The following is a 7,500-nucleotide window of genomic DNA, read 5'->3' as shown; positions in this document are numbered from 1 at the left end:
CGAACACTACGTCGTCCATGAACATGTGAAACCAGCACTTCTAAAACGCCTGGAACCCGATCAATTTGGGTGTATTCCAGGATCCTCCACTGCGCACGCATTAATAAATCTGATGCACAATTGGGCGCAAGCAACAGACGGAACGGGGAACACCGTGCGAATCTTTGCGTTGGACTATAGAAAAGCCTTCGATCTGATAGACCACAGCCTCTTGTTATCGAAACTCTCGACCTACAACATTAACCCTTACATCATTAATTGGATAATAGCCTTTCTTAAAGATAGGAAACAAAGGGTCAAACTTGCACATGATTGTCTCTCAGAGTGGGGATCGGTCCGAGCAGGAGTACCGCAGGGAACAAAATTGGGACCGTGGCTATTCTTGGTTATGATAAACGATTTGAAAGTACCATCAGCCAGTGATTATATAAAATATGTAGATGACACGACAGTGTATGAAATCATAAGCAAGGGTGGTCCTAGCAATGCTCAGTCTATGATAAACGAAGTAGCTACCTGGTCAACACTCAATTCATTTCAACTCCATCCGAAAAAATGTAATGAGCTAAGAGTTTCCTTTGTGCGCTCCCCTCCTTCCTACGATCTGATAGAAATTAATGGCTCTAAGGTTAGTGCCGTTAGTGTCGTAAAATTACTGGGTGTGTATTTTCAAGACAACCTCAAGTGGAACACTCACGTTACTGAGACGATTAAAAAGGCCGCTAAGCGCCTTTACTTTTTAACTCAGTTAAAGCGAGCTAAGGTACCATCACCTGAATTAGTTAATTTTTATGTTGCTTGTATTCAATCTGTCTTACTTTATGGATGTCAGGTCTACCATTATAGCCTCCCCAATTATTTGAGCTTAGGTTTAGAGCGTGTCCAAAAGAGAGCCTTGAAAATTATATACGGTTATGATAATCATTATAGAGAAGTGCTTCAGATGGCAGAGCTGAAAACCCTAAGGGATCGGAGAGAAGACCTTTGCTTAAAATTCTTTAACAACATCGTCTCCAATCCCTTGGATTGTTTGTACCACTTACTGCCTTTCGATAACCGAGGTCAACTTATGGAGTTACGACAACGCAGACCATTTAGAGTTTCCTTTAAAACAAATCGGTTCAGAGATACTTTCATTCCGGCAAGCGCAAGACATTTTAGCTAACATTTATTACAATTGTATATGTAAATTAGTTCCCTTTTAGGTTTGATTTTATTGTATAGTTCTATTACATAATTTGTACACCTTTGCAATTCAGCTTCCAGCTGCTATTAAGGTATTCTTCTCAATAAACGTCTATCTATCTAATCTATCTAAACTTGAGTTATCACCATCCATACCGAAAAAACGAGTTACACGAGTCTGGCATTTCATCTCTTTCACCGCTAAAAAATCGCACCACTTCTGCACCTTTGTTGTTCAGAGTCGTCGCGACGTGGAATGTTGTTACTTTTTCTTTGCTGCAGTGAAATCGTATTTGGGTGAAGTTTGCGTGCATTGAATGTACAGTCGGATTCCCTTTGTGCTAAGGTATTCATGTAGTTAGCTTGGCACTCTTTCATGCAAATTTGTTTCAAGTCAGCCTCTTCACAAACCGTATTTTCTCATTAATTAATTATGTAGCTTTGATAATGGGACATACTTCAATTCCACTTTCGATAATCCTAAAACTATAATCACCTAGTACTCTCAAAGTGTTTTAAATAATTTTCAGAGCAAATTCTATGGAAATGAGGATAAGAATAAATTTATTTAATGTTTAAAACATAGAAGCGATCGCTCAGTCTCTTGAACAAAAGGCTTGTTTTAAAAACACTGGAGTAAACGAGATTCGAACGATATTTAACGATGGAGAATATAGGCTATAATTCACAATTATTTATCAAAATTGGGGGTAAAATACCCACTACTTTCACTGACACTGAGGTGAATAATTGTTTTAAAAAACACACAGACACTAAAAGTATTAATTCGTTTCTTTCAATATACAGGTATTTCAATCTCTCATTTAACGATTATCTAGCAGTGGTATATATAATTTATAACTGAAAAAACACGAAAAAAATACACAAGGTTACTGTGATTTGTCTTCTCGGTTGCGCGGGGATGATTAGTACTTGCTACTCAGCCAATCAGGCGCGCGAAAAGCACTATTCACCTGTGCGGTATTTTTTATACTAATGAAAATTACTCTAAATTTTTTCAAGACTACAAAGTCAGAATAAAATACAAAGACTACAAATGCTGCGTAGTCATACAGGCGATTCTCAGTTTGGTGGCTAAGATAAGTTTATCTCATCACATTAAGACAGAGCCGTGTAAAATGTGTAACCTTAAACGTCTAAAAGACAAAGATCGATAAACGTGCATGGGCGTTTGCTAAGGCATCTAAAAAATACATTCTCATCGGGATCTGGGTTGTCAGGATGAATAAAGCTTTTATTCTGCTTCACACTGGCTGGGCGAGAAATCTTAGTTTCGTTGTTGAACTGACAAGTCTTGTACATCAACCTATAAACGTTAGTACATTGCCACGTTTTCCGTGAATTCTTTTGTTTTCAGTACAGTGAACGCTACTTTTTTTGCCGTGCTAACGTTAAAGGTCGGCACAGACGAGGGGACTAGTCCGTGCGACTAGTCCGTGCGACTAGTCCCGGCGACAAGTCTTTGAAGGGTTTACACGAGGGGACCGGTAGCAGGGACTAGTCCCTTAAGGCGTTCACACGAGGGCACTCAATTGCACAAGAACATAGGAAAATTAAGAGGCAAAAGATGTTTCTTAGTCTGGTGCGTTACACGAAAACAATGAAAATTTGGCAACTTTTCATTGTAGCACTATTAAACATCAACGCAAATGAACTGCACTTATTCAGTCGGATTATTCATGCTTTTACGTGTTCCGTTTTTGTTTTTTTATATTTTTAAGAGACACAGAGTAAAATAGGGTAAAAATTCCATCAAAACGGCTCCAAGACATCTGTATATGTTTACAAAACTAGAAATAGTTTTTTATTCTTCAGTTGTAGAAATCTAGAATTCAGGGAAAATTCATAGAAACTGCAATGTTTACAAATACCGGAAGTCACGCATCATACTGACCCGTGATTGGCTTATTTACCGTTTAGTCGCAGGGACTGGTCGCACAAACAGTTCACACGAAGGGACAAACATTGGTTTCATGCGACAAGTCCCTGCGACTGGTCGCACGAATTCAAACCAGTTTGAATTCGTGCGACCAGTCGCAAGGACCAAATTTTGGTCCCTGCGACCACAGAAATGTGTAGTTCACACGAAGGGACTGGTCGCATGAAACTGGTCGCTGGGACTAGTCGCAGGGACTAGTCCCCTCGTGTGTGCCGAGCTTAAGGCTTTGACACACAGGCTGTGAATATAGCATGCAGTGTAACACGAATGCAACCGATCCATAGAGAACGATTTGTGTACGCGATCAAGTAGAACCAAGCCATACCCAGATCGCTGTGCCAATTAACAGTGCTGAGCAAATGTGTTCATCAAATATGAGGCCGAAATGAATCAAAAAGAGAAAACAGCCATCTGGCATCGAGAGTGCCCACAGCCTCAAAAATGTTTTATATTCGAAGACGTCTCAGCCAACTTGCTTCAGGAAATTTATAGCACTTTTTAGTTTATTTCATGCAATATTAAATAGTTCAGGATAGCTCGCAGTTTTGTTGACTCTGAGTGCAAAAAGGGAAGAAAAGAGGGAAAAAAGGGAAATGGTTCATAAATACATATTACATGCTTCTTGAAGTCTCATTTGAACGGTGATGTTTCAAAAATTTCTATCAACTTGAAAAGATGAACGGCTCTTAGTTTTTACGTTTATGGTCTTTCTTCTTTTGAATCAGTCAGTTAGAAAATCCCTAACAGAGATGAAGCTTTTTTTAATTTGGAAAAATGATAGAAAACGCTCAAACGCTATTTCAAAAGGATCACAAGAAATCTTAGTTGGGGTATCGGCTGGGTATCGCATCTCGCAGGAATCTTTACGGAAGTCAATTACTTAAAAGTACAATTTCCAAAATATTAAATCAAAACCTTAAAAAGTACTTGTTATTACGAAAAAGGTATTTTCGTCAAGAAGGAATTAAATCATCAAGGTGTGCTAATCTCTTTTGGCCGTGAACTCCTATCTACAAGAAAAACCTATCAGTACTTCGCCGAAAGTGAAAAACTTCATGGTAAGATAATAAAGCAATTTTCAATTAAGTGTCGAAAGTGGTCTGGAATTGCGCAACTTCTGCATCATTCTGATCTGTGATTGGTCTGAAAATCGCACAGTTTCCTCAACAAATCAGATTCAAAGTTAAACCTGCGTCAAGCGATTTCCTTGTATTTTATTTAAGTTCTCATCGGCCCCTCGTGATATAAATTTCTCGTTTCACTCATTGGCTGTTGTGATTACTTCGGTTTTAACGGGAGGTTTAACGACACTAGTTCAAAATGCTTTCTATTCGTGTTTTTGTAGACGGAGTTCTATGACGGTTATAGTAATTTAGTTCTTAAATAATGTACGTTTACCTTTTGTACTACGTGTGGGGCAAAATTGTAACTCATTTATAGCAGCATACAATCTAGTCTTTGCATAACTAACAAAAAAATGCTGAGAAAAGATTTTCAGTTGCACAAGAAATGTTTTCACTTTTCCTTCCAAAAAATTGTTTGCAGTGATTTCATTTACACGCTTCGCATTTCAAATAAATGCAAATGAGTCGGATACGCAGATTAGATAACTTCGCTATTAAGACAATATCTACAGCATCAACAAGAATTCAACAAGTACACAATATGTGCATTCTTCATGAAAATTGGCTCTGGCCCGAGTTCCTTTTCACGGAGATCGTCAGTGGAATGAAGCTCTGATTGTGCGCTGAATTCTCGCTACCAGGATGCAACTATATCAACTTCATTTCAGAGACATCTCTCTGTGACAATCTTTCAACGAACATAGATTTTCCAAAAGGCTTCGGTTGACAGCTTGTTTTTATTATCATCACATTGCCGACTACCAGAGGAAGAAATCCCCCAGTGATATTTGCCGCCTACAAATGCTGCGTAGTGGTACAGGCGCCTCTCTCCAGCACTATGCTTCGAATGTTCCCATTTACCATGATATGCCCAATTCGCACAGGTCTGAGCCAGCCTTGAGTTATCGCCATCCATACGAACAAAGGAGTCACACGAGTCTGGCATTTCATCTCTTTCACCGTTGAAAAATCGCACCACTTCTGCACCTTTGTTGTTCAGAGTCGTTGCGACGTGGAATGTTGTTCCTTTTTCTTTGCTGCAGTGAAATCTTATTTGGGTGAAGTTTGTGTGGGCTCTTAGCTGCTTCATAGCTCTTTTGGTTAAGGCAATTGTGCCGTTTCTATAGTTACTGATTCCTTGAAAGGTTTGTTCGGCGACGCCATTCCACCATGGGGATCGGGAGCCTCCCAAAATAACGTTCAACACCAACATCCAGGCTCCTTTGAGTTAAAAAACATTATAATGATTTTTATTCTTGAAATAAAAAAATTAAAAAACTGGAAAAACAAAACACAACCGTACCTCCATCACTTGTCATGTCACAAAAAGCCTTGAAGGGGCTCCCGTTTCCTCCTGAGTCGATCCAGTACTCTCCATTCCCTGTAGAATCTCCCCTCTGGATTATATCTTGACAAGACTTTGCAGATCTAAAAGGAACTGACCCGACCAAAGCTAAAAATAAAGTAATAAATCATAATACTTAGCATGCGTCAACAACATGTCGTGCGACTGTAAACGGCACAATTGTACTTCTTAAATTAAGGTAACTGTCACTAGGTATTGAACACTTTATGTCGTAATTTGTGATTGGTATGCAAAAGTTTAACAAAACGTTCTTGACGTGCTAGCATCTATGCCGTTTGGCAGCTATAAATTGGTCGATATGACGATAGAAGGTTAGGTTTCAACAAATTTAACAGTTGAAGTTAAATTTTTATTGAATGACGCGGATCAGTTAAGAAATCTCGTGACCTTCTAACGAAATGGACTCATTACGTAACAAAGTCTCCTGTAATTTCCTCTTGCAATTTTTGCAGTTTTCGAAGTAACAAGGAAACAAATTGCGGTTGCCCGCACTATTTTGTTGAATTACACCATTGCAGATCCATGTAACTATAAATGTAACATCAAAAAGCCAAACAGTGCTTTAAGGATATTCTTACCACGGTCTGGGTTATCAGCATAAATAAACCCTTCATTCTGCTTCACACTGGCTGGGCGGGAAATCTTAGTTTCGTTGTTAAACTGGCAAGTTTTGTCCATCAGTCTAAAGTTAAGGCTTTGGCACGCAGGCTGTGAATTGCAGGCAATGTAACACGAAACCAACCGATCCACAGTGAACGATTCGTAAACGTGATCAAGTAGAACCAAGCCATGCTCAGATCGCTGTGTTAATTTGCATCGCTGAGCAGCTGTTTTCACTGAATATGAAGCCAAAATGAACCAAAACGAGAGGACAGCCATCAGTCATCGACAACGCTAACAGTCTTGACGATTTACGTGACCCAAAGACCTCAAAACCAACTGACAATACCTTTAGCAGTTTTTCTTAATTAATATCTAGTAATCATACAACTTTAAACAGTCATACTGCACACAATACTTAAATTGACAGATCGACCCGTAGATACTTTTCATTCTTTTGGGGCATGAAATCCAAAATAGGATAAAAATACAAGTGAAAAAGGAAATTAACCTTTTAAAACTCATAACATTTATATTTTTAATTCGCAGTTCAACTGTGACATTTCGTGAATGTGACACAGATCTACCTTTATGGCAAATCTTTCAATCTATCATTTAAGGATTATCTAGCGGTGGTAAATACGTTTTATATCTTAGAAAAACACGAACAATAATGCACAAGCATTATTTTGAAAAGGAATTAAGTAACCTCAATTAGAGTAACCTATCCCGCAGGGATCTTTTACTCTGGTGTGATAAATATCGCCAGATAATAAGGCTTTCCACTGGTACCCTATCTGCATGTACAGGAAATATCAACAATAAAACTTTTTTTTTTTCCTTTTATATGCTTTCATTCCGCCTTCAATAAAACTAGAATCATAATCACCTGCTACTCTCAAAGAGTTTGAAATAATTTTCAATGAAAATTCCGTGGTAATAAGGATAAGAATAACTTTATTTGATAATGTCTAAAACATAGGAGTGATCGCCCAATCTCCAGAGCCAAAGGCTTGTTTTAAAAAACGCTTGATCAAACAAAATGTAAACAATATCATCCCGCATGAGAAGGCACACAGGGCTTGCACTGTAAGTACCCCAGAGAGCTTCATACAATTCCTTATAATTTTATTCTATAATTTTATTATAAGGAATTGCATGGAGCTTTTTTAGCGTTAGTCGTGGCGCGGCGAGTGTTGTCATTTATGATCCTTGCGAGGATCATATGTGATAACACCCACCGCGCCTCGACTAATGCTAAAAAA

This window comes from Stylophora pistillata, chromosome 5, assembly GCF_964205215.1.
Source record: "Stylophora pistillata chromosome 5, jaStyPist1.2, whole genome shotgun sequence".
Lineage (NCBI taxonomy): Eukaryota > Metazoa > Cnidaria > Anthozoa > Scleractinia > Pocilloporidae > Stylophora > Stylophora pistillata.
This window is presented reverse-complemented; position numbering follows the sequence as displayed.